The sequence below is a fragment of the Salmo salar genome, chromosome ssa05 (assembly GCF_905237065.1).
Source record: "Salmo salar chromosome ssa05, Ssal_v3.1, whole genome shotgun sequence".
Taxonomy (NCBI): domain Eukaryota; kingdom Metazoa; phylum Chordata; class Actinopteri; order Salmoniformes; family Salmonidae; genus Salmo; species Salmo salar.
This window is the reverse complement of record NC_059446.1, coordinates 58,287,940-58,311,640: the sequence shown is the minus strand read 5'-3', so window position 1 is coordinate 58,311,640 and position 23,701 is coordinate 58,287,940. Positions and strand designations below refer to the sequence as shown.

The following is a 23,701-nucleotide window of genomic DNA, read 5'->3' as shown; positions in this document are numbered from 1 at the left end:
TTCCTGGCCGCAACGCTCTTAACTGCTAGGCTATGGGCACTGGTCTAACAGGCCCATCTAAGCCAGACGTGACCTACTTGTATAGAGGCGTACTGGTGCGAAAGTTGTTTGCCACAAAATTCTAAGCTAACAATAGGTGCAGGACTGAACCTCCCATAAGCAAGCCTTAGGCGACAGTGGCCCAGGACACCTGCCTTGAGTGTTTAATAGGAACACTGGCCTCCTTCAGGTCCAACATGTCCATGAGATACTGTGTTATAACGAGGACCCCGGCCCAGAGCTTTTCTTAGTCAGGTCATGTGGTCAGGAAAACCTCCGGGAATTAAATCAGTGACAATGTTTATTGGCAATGTAAGGGAACTCAGAATACCATGTAATGTCAGGTCGTGTCAAATACAGTTACATGCCTAAAGGGTCAATTGTGGTGATATCCTTTTTTAGATATGTCATTTTTTATTAAACTTTGTGGCTTTAGAAACTGTCATGACAGTGTTGTAGACACTCATGTCAGTTCAAACAAACCAGTCTAATACAGTATGGTACAGCAAAGTGAGCCATAGAATAGATAGAAATATAATTCCTAGAACGGTAATCCCCTTTCAAGTCAATGGGTGGGTGATGGGTGAAATTGTATTTCTATAGTGTGTGCAGCAGTAGGTAAGTACCTCCTCCTGGTCCAACATGTAGAGCTGATTTCCGGAGATCACACAGAGACGGGGGTTCCAGTCGGGGCGGTCGTAGGAGGGAGCGGCAAAGGAAGGGGCATGGGGGCGATAGGAGGGGGGGACGGCACACCTCGCATCTGGGGAGGAGAGAGAACAAGGGGAGAGGGAAGGAGAGAGGGGAGATGTGTCAGTTAGGGTGACTGGATGGTGGAGGACATGCCAGAACATGCCCGTCGACACATGGTTGTTTATGTTTGCAAGCTGGTACATCTGCATCAGTTGAATCCAAAACACTGAAAATGCAATGTGACTTCTTCACATTTGTCCACATTTCACACATAACAACAATGCTCAATGAAAGAAGTGGACAGATTAATCTAGGACTGGTCCATTATGCAGTAAATAACTCACCAATCAATGCACTGATTCAGAGAAAATAAAACACACTTTCTACAGAGTTTATTTATTATGATTTGTAGCCATAGCCTAAAATATGGATAAAAGGGTTGGATAAAAGGGTCTGCAAAATCAGGGGTTCCCAAAATGGCGTCCGCAGAAGAGGTACTGCAGAGGGTCCGTGGCCAGATCTCTAAATATGTATAAAATAAATAATTAAATAAAATACAGGGTACGCACAATGCCGTCGGGGGTATGCCAACACATTTTCAAACAGTCCATTTGTATTTTCCAACGAGGCTATACATTTGGGTGAGGTTTTTTTGTAGCCTGCATAACCTTGTTTCACTGCCAAAAATAAAATTAAACCATCTAATGTTAAGCGACATAACAATGCAATGTCAAATACAGGTAGCCTAGTCACATAATTAACATCCAATCACATTAACTGTTACTGTCTCGCGGGAATTCCACTAACGGTCCGTATGTAGCCAAACGTTGCTGCTGCTCATTCCATTTGCTCCAAAAATTCATAAATGGTTAAAAAAAGTAAGGCCCGCATCCATAGAGACACATACCAGCTCTACTGGTAGTACTGCTACTACCAGCAGTACTACACCTGCACCTGTCGACAACACAAGTTGTTCTGCTTCCAAGAGCACATCCAATGCTAGCATCCGTAATTCTACATTTGTTGTAGCCCAGTTGCATGGACACTGACAGTTGTGAATCTGATGCAGTCAAAGAGCTACTGCCCCCTTACACGGGAAAGCACCGAAAAACAGACAGGGACGTTGGACCATCGAAGAGGCGCAAATATGATGAGAACTACATTGATTTGGGGTTCACTTATATTGGGAGTAGGTCCTTTCCTAAGCCACAGTGTGTTATATGTGCAAAAGTACTATCTCACAACTCGATGACACCTTCACTCTGGCTCAAACATTTAGAAACAAAACATGCCAATTTGAAAAATAAGCCACAGGAGGTTTTTGAGCGAGAATTAAGACGACTTTCGAGTTGTAATACATGTATAAAAGCAACAGATAGCATTAATAAGAAGGGGCTAGAAGCATGTTATATGGTGAGCTACCGAGTGGCTAGGACAGGCAAGCCCCATACTATTGTGGAGGACTTTAATTCTTCCTGCTGCCATGAATATGGATGGGACAATGCTGAGGGAAAAGGCCGAAAAAACTATACAGACAATGCCTCCATCAAACAACACTGTTTCACGACGCATCAGTGACCTGGCAGGAGATGTTTTGTAACAATTACTGCTTTGCATACAAGCCAGTGAATTATATGCGTTACAGCTGGATGAGTCAACAGACGTGGTGGGCCTGGTACAGGTCCTGGTATATGTCCGTTATGTTTAGGTGGATTCCACTGGAAACCAGGACAACAGGAGAGGATCTTTTTAAAGTACTGGACAGCTTTGTGACATCAAATGGACTTTGGTGGTCAAGATGTGTTGGTATCTGTACTGATGGCGCAAAAGCCATGACAGGGAGACATAGTGGAGTGGTAACGCGCGTGCAAGCAGTTGCTCCCAACGCCACTTGGGTACACTGCAGCATCCACTGAGAGGCTCTTGTTGCCAAAAGAATGCCTGACAGCTTCAAAGACATTTTGGACACTACAGTGAAAATGGTTAACTTTGTTAACGCAAGGACCCTGAACTCTCGTGTATTTTATGCACTATGCAATGATATGGGCAGTGACCATGTAATGCTTTTACAACATACAGAAGTGCGCTGGTTATCAAGGGGCATAGTATTGACACTTTTTTTTTATTGAGAGATGAGCTTAAAGTTTTCTTTACTGACCATCATTTTCACTTGTCTGACGAGTTTCTCACATGACTGGCTTATCTGGGTGATGTTTTTTCTCACCTGAATGATCTGTATCTAGGATTACAGGAACTCTCCGCAACTATATTCAATGTGTGGGACAAAATTGAGGCCTGTTGGGGCTCGGGGGGCAGTATTGAGAAATTTTGAAAAAAATATGTGCCCATTTTTAACTGCCTCCTACACCAACTCAGAAGCTAGGATATGCATATTATTAACACATTCGGATAGAAAACACTCTGAATTTTCTAAAACAGTTTGAATGGTGTCTGTAAGTATAACAAAACTCATATTGCAGGCAAAAACCTGTGAAAAATAGATTTTAAAAAATGTGCATTTTGTGACTGTACTATTTAGTGTCATTGTTTTATAGATACCATAGTGAGAAAGGATTCATTTCGCAACACCTACGGCTTCCACTAGATGTCAACGATCTTTATAAAGTTGTTTGAACCGTCTATGATAAACAGAGAGCAAATTAGAATGCAAGGAAGTTGACATGTCGTCACTTCATTTTTTTGCGCCTGCGCATAAATCTGAGAAGCGTGAGTTTGTCATTATTGTTTATCTAGACATAGGATAGGTTGTGTGAAAATATTACTGATGTTTAATGTTAAAAATGGACCAAAAGATTAATGCTAAACAACGTTTGACATGTTTGAACGAACGTAAATAGATTATTTACTAGGTTTTTTTAGCTTTTCGGCGTGATTTTACAACCCCCCCACCACGTTTTGTGGGAGCATAATGAACGCTAACTACTTGGTGTTATTTGGACATAAATTATGAACTTTGTCAAAAGAAACCACATTTGTTCCGGACCTGGGATCCCTGGCAGTGCCTTCTGATGGAGATAATCAAAGGTAAGGGGATATTTACAATGTTATTATCGATATTAGATGATGCTAACTGTATAGCATAGCTTATTGTTCTTAGCATAGCACCCCGTTTATTGCAAAATGTGATTTCCCAGTAAAGTTATTTTGAGATCTGGCCATTCGGTAGCAATTACGAGATGATAATATATTATTCTTTGAATGACAATATTATAATTTACCAATGTTTTCGAATAGTAATTTTGTTATGTTCACCGGAAGCATTTCAGAGAAGAAAAAAATCTGAATTTCACGCTACTGTAAAATGCTGTTTTTGGATATAAATATGAACTTGATGGAACAAAGAATGCATGTATTGTATAACATAATGTCCTAGGAGTGTCATCTGATGGAGATTGACAAAGGTTAGTGCATAATTCTAGCTGGTTTCTGCTTTTGGTGACGCCTGACCTTGAATTGAAAATGGATGTTTGTACTTTTGTGGCTATGTACTGTCCTAACATAATCTAACTTTATGCTTTTGCCGTAAAGCCTCTTTGAAAATCGAACAATGTGGTTAGATTAAGGAGATGTTTATCTTTTAAATTGTGTAAAATAGTTGATTGTTTGAGAAATTGAAATTATTAGATTTTTGATGTTTTGAATTTCCAGCCTTGTTAGCAATCCCGACTCGGGGTTCATTGCTAACCTGTAGCCCCAACAGGTTAAGAAGTTGGAGCTCTTCGCTGTTTGCATTAACAAGGACAACACACAGGTCTTTCCATCGTTGTATGATTTTTTTGTGTGCAAATGAACTCAAGTTTACGGACAATGTCAAATGTGATATAGTGAAGCACCTGAGTGAGTTGGGTGCACAATTACGCAGGTACTTTCCCAAAAAATGGATGACACAAACAACTGGATTCGTTATGCCTTTCGTGCCCTGCCTCCAGTCCACTTACCGATATCTGAACAAGACAGCCTCATCGAAATGTAATTTAAATCAGAAGCCACTGCCAGATTTCTGGATTGGGCTAAACTCAGAGTATCCTGCCTTGGCAAATCGCGCTGTTAAGACACTGATGCCCTTTGCAACCACATACTTATGTGAGAGTGGATTCTCGCCCCTCACTAGCAAGAAAACTAAATACAGGCACAGACTGTGTGTGGGAAATGATTTAGGACTGAGACTCTCTCCAATACAACCCAACATTGTGGAGTTATGTGCATCCTTTCAAGCACACCCTTCTCATTAACCTGTGGTGAGTTATTCCCAATTTTTGATGAACAAATAATGTTTATATTTAAGATGGCTAAATAAAGAGCAAAATGATTGATTATTATTGTATTATTATTTGTGCCCTGGCCCTATAAGAGCTCTTTGTCACTTCCCACAAGCCAGGATTTGACAAAAACCCACACTCATTTTTATGTTTAATAAATGTATTGTATAGTGTGTGTGTAGCAGGCTTACAATGATGGCAACAAAAAAAAACATTTGAGAGTGTGCTGATCCTGGTGCTAGAGGGGGTACGCAGCTGGAGGTTGAATGTTTGAAGGGGTACGGGACCATAACAAGTTTGGGAACCACTGGTTTAGAGGATCTAACACAAAACAATGTCATTATTATTCATCTACAATGTTGGTTCTGATTAACCATGGGCAACAAGGCCTGGGAAGCTCACAGGGATATCCACCAATTATTCATTTTTCAGCTCAATGCTTCTTTGTTTTGAACATAAATGCACTTTAATTTCATCTTTAAAACTGCAAAGTTTTCTTTCTGCCTATGATTTTATTTATTTTTTTATTGTATGAAATTAGCTTGAAAATGAAAACAATATATCTCCGATACCAAGAGGCAGGCTTTTTAAATGTTATTTCCCTGGGGCCGAGACTTGGTTCGCCCAGCCATGCACTGCAGATGTCACAGTAAAACATCTCCTTGTATGACATTTTTATCGCACTGCAAGTTGTGTTGTGGTTATGAGGGGGTCCTTGATGAAGTTTCTCTCACAAAAGGGATCCCCGGACCCAGAAAGTTCACTGTGCTAAATGACCATATCTTCATACTACATCGCAAATGCATTGACATGCCTTTGTTCCACCCCAGGTTCCCCCTCTGACCAGACGGTCGCAATAGACAGGCAGCTCTTCAGACAGAACCAGGGTCCTGAAGCAGAAGGGCTGTGGCATGAAACAGAGCAAAAGAAGCTTGCTGATCCACTACAACTGCTCGAGTCAATTAGCCAAGCTCTGGCTTCAGTCAGCATGATGCTAGGTCACTGAGAAATAACCAGGGCACGATTATTTGTCTTTTTCACTATCTTACATAGTCTCCACTTCCTAGTGTGTCTCTCTATCACTCGTACTCACTCTGCCCATCCCTCTGGTTCTCCCTCTCTCAACTGTCTTTTTCGTATTGACCTTGCTATTCATCTTTCCTCCAGTCTCTTTCCATGTTCCCCTCTTTCATATTTCTTTCTCTTTTCCCTCTAAGTTATGTCAGGGGCTATGTTAATGTTTTCATCAAAACACTTTTGCTATCCTTTCCATTCGCCTCATTTTTACATTTCAAGCAGAATGTGAAGCATACATCTCAACGCTATCCTCACTCCAGACAGCCTTGTGTAGTGAATCCACAGACACCTCCCAACAAGGCCGGAAACAAGCCCTCAACGAGAGGTTAGCCAAAGTGACATTCCCCACTCCACACACCAAGACTGTTTTCACAATTCACACACTTCATATCTGCAGATTGTACAAGTCCCAGAGTCAACCCTCTAACACACTTTATTTAACCCTTACCCATACATCTTGTAGATGGTACAAACAACAGCTGTCTAGTGTCTACTTATACCTGTTCACTTTCCAGACAGCACACTTTAACCCTTTGCGCATTTCCCCATGTTTGAGAAAGGAAAGGACCCTGCAGGTTGAATGATGTAACAGGCCCTGACTCGGCTGACACACAGCACCGTCGGCACACTCACAGCAGCAGGCCATGCTGTCCATTTGACACTATGCCAAAAACAGAGCCACACAGACCCTGAAAATAGGCCTACTTCAACCAAACAACCCTGTCAGAACCTTTATTTTAAAATGAAAGCTTTCTCAAATATTCACTGTATTCACAATGCTTGTATCACCCCAAGTAGGAAGCCAAGCACAAAAGGCAATCTGTCTAATTGTAGCGAATACAGCCGAGTTTGTTTTATATTCAAGTTTAATTATGAATAAAGCTGCTCTTGAAATATAAATGAGTTGCTAAAGAAGCAAAGCTTATTAAGGGGATCACAGTGGTAGAATCCAAGGTATGATTCACCGTATGATATGAAGAGAGATTACATAACCCTGATTTCAACCTCTAAGTCACTTTTCACTCATGGACTCACAGTCACTGTGGTTATTCTGACTGAGCCCCCTAGGGGTTTTCATATACACTCACATATGATTAAGAATTTGACCAAATCACAAAATCTAGGCAGTGAATATCGGCCAGGGCATGTATATACAGTACCAGTCAAAAGTTTGGACACACCTACTCATTCCATGGTTTTTCTTTATTTTTACTATTTTCTACATTGTGGAATAATAGTGAAGACATCAAAACTTTGAAATACACACATGGAATCATGTAGTAAGCAAAAAATATATTTTATATTTGAGATTCATCAAAGTAGCAACCCGTTGCCTTAATGACAGCTTTGCACACTCTTGGCATTCTCTCAACCAGCTTCATGAGGTAGTCACCTGGAATGCATTTTAATTAACAGGTGTGCTTTGTTAAAAGTTCATTTGTAGAATTTCTTTCCTTCTTAATGCGTTTGAGCCAATCAGTTGTGTTGTGACAGGGTAGGGGTGGTATACAGAAAATAGCCCTACTTGGTAAAAGACCAAGTCCATATTATGGGAAGAACAGCTCAAATAAGGAAAGAGAAATGACAGTCCATCATTACTTTAAGACATGAAGGTCAGTCAATGCGGAAAATTGACTGAAGGTCAGTCAATGCGGAAAACTGGCTCTCATGAGGAAAGGAAGACCCAGAGTTACCTCTGCTGCAGAGGATAAGTTCATTAGAGTTACCAGCCTCAGATTGCAGCCCAATAAATGTTTCACAGAGTTCAAGTAACAGACACATCTCAACATCAACTGTTCAGAGGAGACTGTGTGAATCAGGCCTTCATGGTCGAATTGCTGCAAAGAAACCACTACTAAAGGACAACAATAAGATGAAGAGACTTGCTTGGGCCAAGAAACACGAGCAATGGACATTAGACTGGTGGAAATCTGTCCCTTGGTCTGATGAGTCTAAATTAGAGATTTTTGTTTCCAACCGCCGTGTCTTTGTGAGACGCAGAGTAGGTGAACAGATGATCTCCACATGTGTGATTCCCAACATGAAGCATGGAGGAGGAGGTGTGATGGTGTGGGGGTGCTTTGCTGGGGACACAGCATTCTGCAGCGATACGCCGTCCCATCTGGTTTGCGCTTAGTGGGACTATCATTTGTTTTCAACAGGACAATGACCCAACACACCTCCAGGCTGTGTAAGGGCTATTTGACCCGACCTCAACCCAATTGAGATGGTTTGGGATGAGTTGGACCGCAGAGTGAAGGAAAAACAGCCACCAAGTGCTCAGCATATGTGGGAACTTCTTCAACACTGTTGGAAAAGCATTCCTCATGCGTTTCCAACGTTCCCAAGGGGGACCAGTACGGGGAGAAAAAAAAAAAGTATGAAATGTATGCATTCACTACAGTAAGTCGCTCTGGATAAGAGCGTCTGCTAAATGACTAAAATGTAAATGTAAAATGATTGAGAGAATGCCAAGAGAAGAGTGTGCAAAGCTGTCATCATGGCAAAGGGTGGCTACTTTTGAATTGTTTAACACTTTTTTGGATACTACATGATTCCATATGTGTTATTTCATAGTTCATATTATTTTACAATGTAGAAAATAGTAAAAATAAAGAAAAAACCTTGAATTAGTAGGTGTGTCCAAACTTTTGACTGGTACTGTATACAGTGAGGGAAAAAAGTATATATACTGTATATACATAGTATATATATTTTTTAAATCTTTATCATCTCTGAGAATGGCATGGAGAAAAATGTACAGACAATATCATCTTGTCCTGCAGCTAGAATGATGTACCTCCTTGTACGTGGATGTCCACTGGTTTAGCAGTTGAAGTGTTAGTTTTTACATTCACAATATCAATGTTTTAATGTGGAAAGAAAAGTTTAGAGTATTGAGACTACTACAGTATATCAATATGATCATCTTAATTTTTTTATTTATTTAACTCAGTTAAGAACAAATTCTTATTTACAATGACGGCCTACCCCAGACGACGCTGGGCCAATTGTGCGACGCCCTATGGGACTCCCAATCACGGTCGGATGTGATGCAGCCTGGATTCGAACAAGGCACTGCAGTGACGCCTCTTGCACTGAGATGCAGTGTCTTATACCACTGTGCCACGCAGGAGCCCCAATCATCATTACTGCAGACAACATATAGCCTAAATTCCAAGGCCCAGGAATCCCAAAATATGAGTGTGACACTCGTTGCCCTTTTTCAGAGACATTGGACAAGGAGAGAGAAAGCCTTTGACACTAAACGTATAGCCCTACAGCAGCATACCTAATGAAAGTCACAATGTTGTGGATCCACTGGGGATATCAGTGACTCATTCCCACAATATGTGCTCCAGCTACAATCTGTACCTCCACTTTCATGCCTCATCATCTGAAAAACCTTGGAGGCAATTTCAATGAGTAGAAACTAAAATGCATGTAGGGTACGGTGTATGCGGTTTGTGCGGTCCAATCTAGGTGGGCTAGTTCTGTGTTATAAATATAAAAAAAACACTGTATTCACATTCTCTGATTAACGCTCTCAGAATGTGCTGAGGTCTGTCTCTGTGGGCACGTAACGCCATTCGTTCCTGCCTACCTTTGCAGTTTGCCAAGGAGCAGAGCAGCCATTAGATGACTGGACAGCTTTATTCAACGTTGTCATTACTGAGCCCGACAGGGGTAATGTTAATTCATACACATCGCTAAGCTCTAAAACAGAGCTAAAAATAAACATGCAATATCCTCAGGCCGCCCGGGTCGGGCAACGTACCGACGCCAACACGACCTTGTTGGCTACTTTCAAGGCAAAGAAGCACAATGAACTGTACAGTTTGTACACATTTTAAACGTTACTTGGTGCCCACGTAGCTTCTATATCACATCATTCGGAATCAACAGGGGTATCCTACCATTCCATACTCTATGAATGCTTTTGAATTTATTGCCCAGATGTGATGTATTTCTGAAAATATACACTGGCCTGTGTGTTCTTTAATACGCTGATTCCGGGCATTTAGTACACGGCCATCAGTGTCATGAGAGACGTCAAACGTCAGGGATGTGTCACAATGGGCCTCAAGGAAGAGGTGAACACAGAGGTCCGCACTACACTGGCACCGCACAGGCCTGTGTGTGTGTGTGTGTGTGTGTGTGTGTGTGTGTGTGTGTGTGTGTGTGTGTGTGTGTGTGTGTGTGTGTGTGTGTGTGTGTGTGTGTGTGTGTGTGTGTGTGTGTGTGTGTGTGTGTGTGTGTGTGTGTGTGTGTGTGTGTGTGTGTGTATTCTCACCTATCAGATCATTCAGTCCGCCCTTGTCTGGCACGGCAGGGCTCTCCACTACCACGTATTTGTCCACACGGCGTCACTGTTGCTGCACTTTACGTGTGAATCCGCCCCCAACTCCACACACAGGAAACAAGGTTACTGCCCAAGAGATGTCACTTCCGAAACACCCACTCTTGCTCGCTCGCGCTCTCTCCCTCACGCCCCCAGCCTATTGCCATGACAACCGAGAAAAGAATAGAATATAAGTGAGTGTTAAAGAGACAGATGATCAGAGACAAGGAGAAAGTGAGGAAGAGATGGAGGGAAAGGGAAAGATTGAGAGGGAGAATAGTAGAACAGGGGAGACAGCAGGGAACGAGATGGACAGGGGGAGAGAGGAGTAGACAGGGAGAAAATGAGTGGGAGGAGGGAAGGATGGATGGATGATAGGAGAGATAGAAAGAAGGGGGAGAGGAGGTAAGCGATGGGATGAGCTGGGGATAGGAAGAGAGGAGAGGTGAAGAAATGGGGATGCTGAGAAGAAGGAGAGAGATAAATGAAGTGATGAGAGAGGGAAAAAGGGAAGGAGGAGACTTTTTTGGGAAAAGGGAGCCCATATCTTGTTCCCATAGCAACCCAGCCATCCATGAAAAACGGACTTGTTCCTCCCTCTCGCTCTCTCTCTCTCTGATGCGCACGCGCACATCTTTTCTGTCCATCTATCTATCTATCTATCTATCTATCTATCTATCTATCTATCTATCTATCTATCTATCTATCTATCTATCTATCTATCTATCTATCTATCTATCTATCTATCTATCTATCTATCTATCTATCTATCTATCTATCTATCTATCTATCTATCTATCTATCTATCTATCTATCTATACACTATAGACATATGTTGGTGGTGAACAATACTAAATTATTCCTTACACGGCTGTAAAATACATCAACAGATACCACAGTCCAAAACGTTCAATACTGTTACTGTAAGACAACATAAGATGAGGAAACAAGATCTATATATTTATAAGCAAGCCGACTGCTTGAATATATGGCGATAATAAAATCAAATTATAATATTTAAAGGTGAAATCAATGTTCCGATCATCCTACTATGAATCAAAATTAAATTAAACTTTCCCACAAACTCCCTGGCAGCCTGCATCCATCTCCCCACCATCTATCGCTCCCCTCTCCCTTCCACATATCTGTCTCTCAGTCCCCCACTCTCACAGCCCATTTCTCTCTCTCTCGCTTCCTCACTCTCTCTCACACATGTATCTCCTACTGTCCCCCTTCTCTCCCTCTGTCCATCTCCCTTTCACTTCTCTCAGCTCTTCTCCCTCCCTCTTGTTACCACCGTCTCTCTCACTATCAGCCACACAACTCTCTCTCTCTCGCCCTCTCTCTCTCTCTCTCTCTCCATTCCCATCCCTCCTCCAGGATGCTAGAGCAGTAGGGTGGAATGACTGCACTGCCAGTAGCAGAGTTGGGTTGGCTTATTAGAGTGTACAGTATCACTCTCTCGCTCTCCTTTCCCTTCACTTGACTATTCCACGGGGCTACACAGCAATCCCCCCAAGTTGTGCTGCAAAACTCTCTTTACTTAGGCTTGAACAACATCTATAGGAAATGAGATGCAGGATTGCTTTGTCTGCTAACCCTTCATGGTGATGTGCTGTCCTGCCCTGTCAACCTGTGTGAAGGTGATATTCAATGTGCTGAGTATAGAGAAAATATACATGAATGGGACTCGTCTGTGTGTGTGTGTGTGTGTGTGTGTGTGTGTGTGTGTGTGTGTGTGTGTGTGTGTGTGTGTGTGTGTGTGTGTGTGTGTGTGTGTTTGAGTGTGAATTACTGTGACTGCAAAACCACAGTGATCCACATTCACAGGTAACAATGCTGCTGTATTTATTTGCCCACGTCTATCACCTATCATGATGTGTTCTCCCGTCTCTCTCTGTTTGCATATCCTGTCTTATGTCACCATGTGATGGGTGCTCCACTGAGAGAAAGCAGGTCAAGCCTTTGGTCCTCAGAGATAAATAATAATTATAGTGATCTGTCCTCAATCCAGAGATAGACTAAGAACTGTGTCATTGTTATATTACCCAAAATGGCAATCTCTCAAACTCCTACACAGCTTAAGTCATCTCGTCTGACAGACAGAGGAGTGACGGGGAGTCTGACTGGGAGGCCCTGTGTTGCCCTGGGTGGAATTATGAAAGAACCTTCTGATTGAGAAAAAGCCAGAGGTGTCTTGGATCAGAGGTATCTGGGGTATTGGCACCGTTTTGCTTCCTTGATTTTTACAGATCAACGCAATGATGTCTGAGTAGGAATACACAGAAACCATCTAAATGGAATTTAGTTATGGGTTTTCTGCTTTCACTTCATCACCAAGATGTCTGTCATGTTCAGTGGGGTTTGAAATGATTGCCACCCTTGATAAAGATGACCAAAAATGACTGTATAAAATAAATAACTCAAATACTGAAAAGGGAAATGATATTGTTTTATACTAATACAGTTGTTCCGAGAAATATATTTTGTTTAACAAGTAATAAAAAACAATCTCAAAAAAGGTAGGGGTCAAATTATCAACACCCCTGTTTTCTATACCGTTCAATACCTCACCTTGCGAGGACAACGCAATGCCTTTTTCAAAAAATGATTTATGAGTTTGGCGAACACATTGGGAGGGATTTTAGACCATCCCTCCATACAGAATCTTTCCAGATCCTTGATATCCTTCGTCTGCGCTTATGGACTGCCCTTTACAATTAAAACCACAGGTTTTCAATGGGGGTCATGTCCGGAGACTGAGATGGCCTTTGCAAAATGTTGATTTTGTGGTCAATGAACAAGTTCTTTGTTGATTTTGATGTGTGCTTGGGGTTATTGTCTTGCTGTAAGATCCACTTGCTGGAATATCCTATTGCGGCAAAGTTTCAGCCTCCTGGCAGAGGCAATCAGGATTTTGGCTGAAATGTTCTGGTACTGTGTGAAGTTCATGATTTTTAAGAAAGATTTTTAAGCCTTGAGACAATTAAGAAATGGATTGTGTAAGTGTGCCATTCAGAGGTTGAATGGGTAAGACAAAAGATTTAAGTTCCTTTGAACGGGGTATGGTAGTAGGTGCCAGGTGCACCGGTTTTCCCGTGTGTATCAAGAATGGCCCACCACCCAAAGGACATCCAGTCAACTTGACACAACTGTGGGAAGCATTGGAGCCAACATGGGCCAGCATCCCTGTGGAACGCTTTCAACACCTTGTAGAGTCCATGCCCCGACGAATTAAGACTGTTCTGAGGGCAAAGGGGGTGCAATTCAATATTAGGAAGGTGTTCTTAATGTTTTGTACACTCAGTGTATATAGTTCGATATCTTTTCTGCATGCTTATCTGGTTTTGGTCATTTAAGTTGACACTGAAACTGTTTTTCTATCCAATAAATATCCAATACATTTTCTACACAAAAAACTCCTGTAATTAGCTCCAATGACTGTAATTTCCTCCATATTAAAGGGATAGTTTGAGATTTTGGCAACGAAGCCTTTTATATACTTTCCCAGAGTCCAGCTAGCATGCTAACTGTTCCTGTAGACTTCCAGTCATTGAACTTTTTCAGACTGGACACAGAAACATAAAATTGGTACACATGATGGTATTCTGTTGCAGCTAGCAAAAATTCACAAAATTATAATTTTCACATTAAAAAATCCCCAAAATGATTTTCACAAAAAAATATATTTTTAAAAATCGCAGACCCCCTGCAGCACCTCTGCGGACCCTAGTTTGAAACCCCCTGAATTAAGCAACTGCACAGAGCTCACCTCAGGGTTTTCTACAGTACACAACGCTAACACATTAACATGAATGGACATATGCCTTCATGGCAAACAAACGTCCTAATCTCAACAGTATCTACCTGCAGCAGGCTACCAGAACAGAGCAGCCCGTACTGCCAGATTCTATTTATTAATATCATTACTTTGAATTAGGTTTTAAATGAGAAGTGTAAGGGATGAGATAGTAAGACAAACCCTAACTGAGTCCCAGACCCTCTTAGACTTGTCTGTGTATGTTACCGCATATTATCTCATCCCTTGTTGCACTAAAACAAATACAGTAAAATTGTACTTGGGCGTCCAAGACCACTGTCTGTTTCAGTTATAAATACTGCAATACCTTCATTCATTATGTAAGTCAGCTTTTCCTATTTTTGAGTATTCTCCTCATCTTTCTCCACATGTTCAAATGCTCCTACATTCAGAGGGAGCAATGACATCATCATCACCCCAATTACCTTACACAATCCCTTCCCCTGACTGAGCGATCTGATTGATTCAATCAACACAAACGGTTATACAACTTCCTGTGTCATCAAGGTATCGGTGGTCATGTGGTGACACATTTGCTGTCTGGGTGACAGTAGCCGTACAGAAGCTACTTAGCTGAAAGGACAAGAAAGGGGACTTGAGCAGACAAGATTAACTTGTGTATCTGTAGCGATCAAATGCATGCCAAATAAATCACTTTTTGCTCAGTAAAGTAGTCTCCCTCTGTCTCAATCAACAACTAACATTATTTTCCATTCAAAAAACTTTAGTGACTTGGATAACTGATCTCAATTGTATATTCCCCCAAAAACATAATTTAGATATGTATCTGGTCACCATTACTGCAACTTCAATCAGGTAAATACGATATGTTTTTATTGTTGTTAAAGTCCCTTGTGCCCCATGTATGCCCGAGGTCTACAAAATAAGTGTAATTTAACTGTATCTTCCTTCTGATCAAGTTGCACAAATATATAGTTGTGTGTCTTTTTTACTCTCTCATGTGAAAAAGGTCAACTGTAGAACCAAATAAACAAAACTTGTTTTGACAGCAAAGCTGTTGTAGAGCACTGATACTCTACCTCTGCATTCAGCACCACTGAAGTGGACAGCGACTGAATCGGTTTTCTGAAGTTCAGCCCCACATGTCAGTGGAAAGCGACTGTGTATAGTCAATGGCAGTGTGGAATGATGGTAAGGCCATTATACTTTAACCTAGAAAGGAACCTGTACTGAACAAAAATATAAACGCAACATGCAACAATCAATTGAAAAAAATGTATTGGTCCCTAATCTACGGAATTCACATAACTGGGAATACAGATATGCATCTCTTGTCACAGATACCTAAGGGGCGTGGATAAGATAACCAGTACCACCATTTGCCTCATGCAGCCGTTTGCCTCATGCAGACATACTGCCAAATTCTCTAAAATGACGTTGGAGGCGGCTTATGGTAGAGAAATTAACATTAAATTCTTTGGTAACAGCTCTAGTGGACATTCCTGCAGTCAGCATGCCAATTGCACGCTCTCTCAAAATGTGAGATATCTGTGGCATTGTGTTGTGTGGCAAAACTGCACATCTCAGAGTGGCATTTTATTGTCCCCAGTACAAGGTGCACCTGTGTGATGATCATGCTGTTTAATCAGCTTCTTGATATGCCACACCTGTCAGGTGGATGGATTATCTTGGCAAAGGAGAAATGCTCACTAACAGGGATGTAAACAAATTTGTGCACAAAATTATAGAGAAATTCCATACGTTTTTGTGCGTATGAAAATGTCTATTTCAGCTCATGAAACACGGGACCAACACTTTACATATTGCATTTATATTTTTGTTCAGTCCATATAACCCTGTGTGTCATGTTCTTCATCTCAAACCAGAGGTTATCCAGCTCTGACATCTCGCTTGCTTGGTCAACACAATCTCAGTCAACTTTTCACCCCTAGCTAATATGAACACTCACCACTCGCTAGGTCAAACAAACTGAGACACTTTGAAGCCAGTTCTGTGGTTAAAGTGAGTGTGAATTCCAGTGTAGTATCTTCATGCAGGAAAGAAGACTTCAAACATGGCATTGAAGCGAGAAGCTACAATTAAAAGTGTGTCATAGGTGTCTCACACTTTCCTCTCCCAGCAGTCCATTTCTACCAGTTAGACTCTGATCAAAGAGATCAGGATGTTCTGCCATTATCTCCACTCTCATACAGAGCAACTCAACTCCACATTCAAATGCCAAAAAGAGCAACAACTGCAAGATAGACTCTCTGAAAAACACTAGGACAGGAGCTTTCCTCCTGAAAAGAAAACTTACATAAAAAACACTAGAAATTGGATTGCATTTCCAGTCTCTCTCAACAATCCACTCCAATTTAGATGATTCATTATTTGAAATAACAAAAGGGCATATCACTTAAACATTGCATGAATGCCAGCAAATACAGTTGAAATGCACTTATATTTTGTGTGGTGAAGATTCAAATGTGGTGCAGATGAGATGCTAAATATAGCGACAGGCATGCAGAGTGAGCCTGCTAACCTTTATGAGATCTTCAGAGTAGAAGTTAATCACTAAAATAAAAACACACACAGACTCTCTCTTTCTTCTCTCTCTCTCTCTCTCTCTCTCTCTCTCTCTCTCTCTCTCTCTCTCTCTCTCTCTCTCTCTCTCTCTCTCTCACACACACACACGCACACACGCACACGCAAACACACATACGCACATGTGTAGGATCTTAATTTGAGCCAGTTTGCTACAGCAGGAAATGTGGATTATTATGTGGATTATAATCAGTGGACAATATTGAATGGGTTGATACATTTTCCGTAAGGGCAAATCAAGTTTGAAATTTCAAAGTGGAAATTACAAACTTCAGGAGCCTTTTTACCTCAAATACACTACAAGTGCTCTGTACACAAGCACACTCACAAACACGCACACACACACACAAAAGCATGCACGGCACATGCATGGACACACACACACACACACACACACACACACACACACACACACACACACACACACACACACACACACACACACACACACATTCTTGTGAGCCTTGTAAAATGACGAATCTTTTTCTGAAGTAGAGACACTACCCTAAATGTGTAATAGTGAAACACTTTAAAATGGTAATAGACTACTCTGAAATGTCAGGGTCCAATGGCACCGTCGTTGAGTATCAGCATATCAGTGTATTTGATTACAGCTAATTAAAATGCACCATTCTTCTTTGCAGTATCTGCACATCTGTGAATGAGAGGTACATCGCGTGAAAATCCGGTCCTCTTTTCTCACCACCTTCAGTAAAAGTGCACACTGCATATATCAGCCACCTATTAGCGTCACAAGAGAGGAGGGACGAATTAGCCCATCGCTAGCATGGTATTGACGGTTTGAGAGCACATTTGAATTAGCCGTCTGCCTTTATAACACTGTAATAAGATGGCTGTAAAGTCCTGTCAGCACATTATGACGTCCTGACTGGCTACTGTAACTTGCCTAAACCTTACGCCATATCAGAAAACAAACTAACATTCAAATGTCAAGTTCTATAGTATATCAATGAGTAATGTGAGGTTGTCTGCTACTGTCATGGCCTGATTTGACCTAGGGATAATATGTATGCAGTCTATACATTATGACATCCTACATCAAGTGTTACTTGACTTAACAAGAAAGTGTGAAATGTACACATAACACTGAAAATAGACTTCAAATGTCTGGGACTGAACATCTCAACAGGTGAGTGATTAACTACCCTACAGAGCAATACCTCTTGGTTCTCATTGTAACTCTGGGTCCCAGGTACGTACAAGGCTTCAGTGAACATTATCTTTGTGAGCCCAAATCTCCAATTTGTAATCCTGCTTGAGGCACCACAGTAGTGTTTTAATAATCTGTTCTTTTAGGGGGCACTTATCACAGGCTGTAGTATCAGCATCTCAAATGACACGGTGTGGAATTCAGACTCTCCCGAAACCTATCCCAGGCCATTTATTTTAGATACTTTGACGGAAAAGGGTCAGAAAGGGTTGTTTGAAAAAGCCCTATACTGTGCCGATAACTGAATTGCATATAAATAATATTAATGGACAGTATGGGTATAAACCAAAAACATAAAAGTAATGTTTCATCTTACAGATGTAGGATCTTAATTTGAGCCAGTTTGCTACAGCAGGAAAATAATCTTGCAGCAGCTGGAAATTTGAATTGTTATGTGGATTATAGTTAATGGACATTTTTGTAGGGGTTGGTGCATTTTTCGTAAGGGAAAATCAAGTCTGAGATTTCTAAGTGGAAATTACAAATGTCTTTTTAAACCTCAAATACACTTCAAGCTTGACATGTCCTGTATTTCAGGAACGTTCTCCTGCAACAGGCTGATCAAATTAAGATCCTACCTGTACATTACAAACTAACATCACACCTTTAACAACTAAATGTTATTTTTTAATGATACATCTGCAAGTGAAACCTGCTGTTTTTAGTTATAATCAGCTTTTTATGACATTCAATCGTCCCTACAAACATCCAATAACTGGTCCATTTTGACTCCATGACTAATATAATTTGTTCTATTACTAATATAATGACATATGTACAGTAAGTTGTTGAATATCTCCAGGTCTGAAGGCACAACCTGACTGTGCATCATGAGAATCCCTGGAATCCAATGACATAATGTCTGGAAGGCCTGTGAGCCAACCATTATCCCGGATTGGCAGCCCTCTGATTGGCTTAGGAGAGGAGATAGCTCATCCTGACCTTTTGCCATGAGTGAATCCTGACAGGATCAATCAAAAGACGAGCATCCTTTAAACACAAACTCATTGAGTCATTGGGCTCCAGGCTTTGCGGTGGAATTGAATAAGTGGGGCCCACTCCCATAGTGTGGTCTGCATTAAGCAACCATTTCTCCTAGCTACTCATTTCTGATGGGATCCTTATGTAGATTTCCTCAGAATCAGCAGTAAGGCTTTTAGCGGATGGGGTATGTCTGGGCCTTTTCACCACCAGGTTCAATCAGTACTGCTGGGGAACAGAGAGATAGTGAGGGAGTGGAGCCGTGAACTGAGGCTTAGGGGCATGCCTGAACTCACTGCACTAGAACTGTTCAAGGGGGAGAGAGTTCCCTGACATGGCCCTATATCCATAGACTACAGATGTAGGATCTTAATTTGAGCCAGGAAATGTGAATTATAATGTGTATTATAATTAATGAGCTCGCCCAGTACTCAAGCAAACTACAGTAGCAAAAAACATTCGGTTTGTCTGATTTCATTTTTGGACTACCCCTATTAGCATTATTACAATATCATTTTAAGGTCTTTCAACCACAACAAACATGTCCTTCCCCCCAGACAACATGGCTTATGGGGGGCAGCCCTCAAAATAACATTTTTGCTGACACTACCCAGAGGACATTTTATCATGTCACACTCAGAAACCATCAAGGACATTGGAGCACTGTGATACCCTGTAATAAACCGTGTACATTTTATACTGTGCTTTGGCTGAATGACACATGCTGCAGTGGACACTTTCACTTAAGCATGGATATCTAACACAAGGCACGATACTTTATGGCCTGGAACATGTTTCAATCTGGACCCTATCTCGCTGTGCCGTATAACATCATGGTCCATGGTGCAATATGAACACTTTTTATGATAAAAGGCAAGTCGTTGGTTGACCTAGTACAAAACCAAAAACCTTTAATAAGCATCTGCCAGTAAATGATAATATGCGTAAATAATCTTGCCATCAAACTGCTCTACGCCACCTCCTGTGCTTATTCATACGTTCGCTGCACTGTGCCATGAATATGCTAAACAGTATGCAGATACAAGTAAATGAGGGGCAGTTTAACTTTGATTGACTTTACGTCTGTGGGCCAAAATTATGAATACGATATTTCCTTGAGGATACCGAACAACACTGTCATTGCTTTCATGTATACGCTAGCTGTTAGCATCGCTGATAAAGGCTGAGGCATAGTCACGCTTGACGTTCTTGAACGTTGACTTTTCACGTCTCGAGGGAAGTTGGCGTCTGAATTCCCAACTTCACGAAACTTGGACAGCAGGCACTTTAACTCACAAAATGCCAGAATCACTACAATGAATTGACATCAAACGAGATGGTATCTAGTGAGTGGAATCATTTACTCATTTTAGAATTCATTCTATATAACACTTCAATCCACTGCAAACAGAACTCCAATGTACTCAACACCCATTGGAAAATGAATGAGCTTTTCCCCTGACAGATCATCGAACACGGTAGATCTCGAGCATACAGTACAGTAATAGCCTAACAGATGATGGTTCCTGGCACAGCTCGATTGGCGGAGGGTGTAAGACAGCCCCTTATGTCACACGAGAGGAGTGCTGCAGTCAGTGCATTGGCGGTGCACTGTCTCTTTAAAATGAATGCCCATGCTTGACAGGAGCTGCTGTATCAAACTACTGTAAAATCGACATGACTGGGTTGGCTCAGTGGCTGGCTGGTGCTCCATGCTGTCCATCTGCACCATGAGAGAGAGAGAGAGAGAGAGAGAGAGTGACAGAGAGAGAGAGAGAGAGAGAGAGAGAGAGAGAGACCTACAGTATCTTATCTTCACAGTAAATGTCCATATGATAGGCCTCACATAGGCCTAATGACTTTTGAGTAAGCATGGAATTGGGACACCTACATTTAAACATTGGCGTAAAACACAAAATACTATATTATTTCTATGGCATTTTCAGTCTAACAACTTTAAAACTGATGCATTCCGGCATGGTGTTCGTCAAGGAGAGATAAAACAAGTGTTCTTACAGGGAACTACTGTTCAGTCAGCCATAAGTAAAAAAAAGATGGGACTGATCACCTGATTTCATTTTGATAACATTACCTTGAGATTCAAACACAGACTCCTCTACCCAGAAAACCTGTTACATCTGAAAGGTTAACGGTCCTGTCACGTCCTGACCAGTAATAGGGGTTATTTGTTATTATAGTTTGGTCAGGACGTGGCAGGGGGTATTTGTTTTATGTGGTTCGAGGGTTGTGTGTATGTAGAGGGGTGTTGTATTTATGTGTTCTGGGATTTTTGGTGTATGTTCTTGTTTTGGTATTCTAGGTTTTCTATGTTGTGTATTTCTTTTTTTGGCCGGGTGTGGCTCTCAATCAGGAACAGCTGTACATCGTTGTTTCTGATTGAGAGTCATACTTAGGGAGCTTGTTTTCACCTGTCTGTTTGTGGGTAGTTGTTTTTGCACTGCTTTTAGTTAGCCTGCAAAACTGTTCCTGTCGTTCTTTGTTTTCTTGTTTTTTCATATAAATAAATTATGATGAACACGCAACCCGCTGCGCCTGGGTCTTTACATTACGACACCTGTGACAGGTCCCATCTATTAAAGTGGAAAGAGTATAGCCTGTACATTCCTATTGACATGGGTTTTGAAGGTATAATACTACTGTGCACACATTTTTCTGGCAGTGATCTCTCAAGAGTGGGCTCGCATACAGTAGCGTAACATCTCACCAATATTATGCAACCAACTTCTATTGCTGTGCTCACACAAGAGGCTGCTGGGCTATATCCGCTTGTGATGTGTTAGAAGATGACCAAAAGCATCATATAACACAGTTTGAACTGGCCATTCTCTTTGAATGACTGATAACTTTAAGACATTCATGTATTGGCTGCTGAACATGAGTTGGGTTTGAATTTTGTCAATGCACAACCAGTACAGCAGTACGGCAGTGTCCTTACTGTACCCAGTGTTACAAGACATCACACCTCAGCAGCCTCAAGTCTCTCGCTCTCTCTCCTTCACCCCCCTCTCTCTCTCTATCACTCTCTCTCTCCCTTTACCTCTTTCTCTCACTCTCTCTCTTTCCACTCTCTCTCTTTCCCCTCTCTCTCTCTCTCTCTCTCTCTGTCACACACATATACATTCTCCTCACACAAGATTTGCAGTTGCTGTACAGAGATAATTTGGTAATAGGGACTGGACTCAGTGTACCATACAACCCTTGGATCTCTCAAAGTCCCACCAAACTTTCAAGTCACCATAACATTTTACACATACAGTCAATCAACAAGATATATTACCCCAAACAAAGAATTTGAAGGCTGAATGATTGAAGGGGCTCACGTTGCACTCACGTTCACACAGCATTAGTCATGGTTGCGTGTCACAACTCCAAGGGAACTGACTTGAACATACATTTTCATGGACCATTTTCCTCCACTACAAACTCATTAAATATTGAGTCTCCAAAACAAGCAAATAAGTACCCCTTCAGGCTCCTTACTGCACACATTGAATAGATATGGCTCAATACTAGAGGGGCAAAGTTACAGTGTCATGGAGATACAGTAGGCTACCGGTGACCATGATCTAAAGACACAGGGAAATGGACTTGCAAGAATGTGATACCAGCAGGCATGCACACCTCAGCACATTGCAACACGATGGACTATCCTACTCAGCATGCACAGGCAAAGTGACATATTGACTGGCACACAGTGATAAAAAAACCAGGTAGGTAGCTATCTCGAAGACACTACCTCTTGCTGTACCTGCCTGTGTTTTCACTACGCCGCGTTAACGCACCCCTTTGCTAAATTCTGTATTGTATGATGGGAGAGAGAGAGAGAGAGAGAGAGAGAGAGAGAGAGAGAGAGATGAGGTGGAGGGAGGGAGATGCAATAGTGGAATATTGTTCTCTTACCTTGAAAGGGGACATAGGACATGTTCCAACGGCATTGAACGTGGTCTTCGAGTCTTGACAGTCTCTCGGCATGCAACAAAAATACCACACACCAGTCAGAAAATAAGGAATACGCTATTCACCATTGGAGTCGATGGTAGCCAATATTCCACTGCTGTTCAGAAATTGAAATTATAATCCACAACCACCGAAAGCCATTGAAAATGTACCCCCGTTAATAAAAATATATGAACAAATATATCGCACGCACCGTTATTGAGGTGTGGGGGAAAACACGAGAGAGAGAGAGAGAGAGAGAGAGAGAGAGAAAGGGGGCGGATGAGTGAGTGCGCGCGTGTGTGCGCTTTCCATTATAGCTATAGCCTATCTATGCATTGTATGCTCCATGTTTGCTCCTTGAAGTTCAAGAAGCAATGATGGCTAAAATCGCCTTATTGAATACGGCCCCTTCTACCGCTATCAAACGCGTACGCCACCGCACGCACAGTACACGCAAACGTGCGCACACACGAACACACTACACCGATTGGTGCTGCTGCCGATAACGCGGTAGCCTACATTACAGTTCGCTATAATTCTCTCGTTTTGGTGGTAGGCTATAAACTAGACAATTGGGAAGTCATAAACTTATTTTGGGCTGTAGGCCTATGTCTGGTGACATGGTCAATGGGAATATTCTCAAGGGGTAGGCTAAATAAATGGTTTTCGACAATGACTTCCACCAACTCATCTCAAATGTCAAAACGAACCAC

General features: G+C 41.6%; 1 pseudogene; it reads right to left on the bottom strand.

Annotated features, from left to right (window-relative positions):
- Positions 1–23,407, bottom strand: part of LOC106605281 (ras/Rap GTPase-activating protein SynGAP-like) — a 111,081-nt pseudogene extending 87,674 nt beyond the window's left edge.
- Between the last annotated feature and the right edge of the window lie 294 nt (positions 23,408–23,701).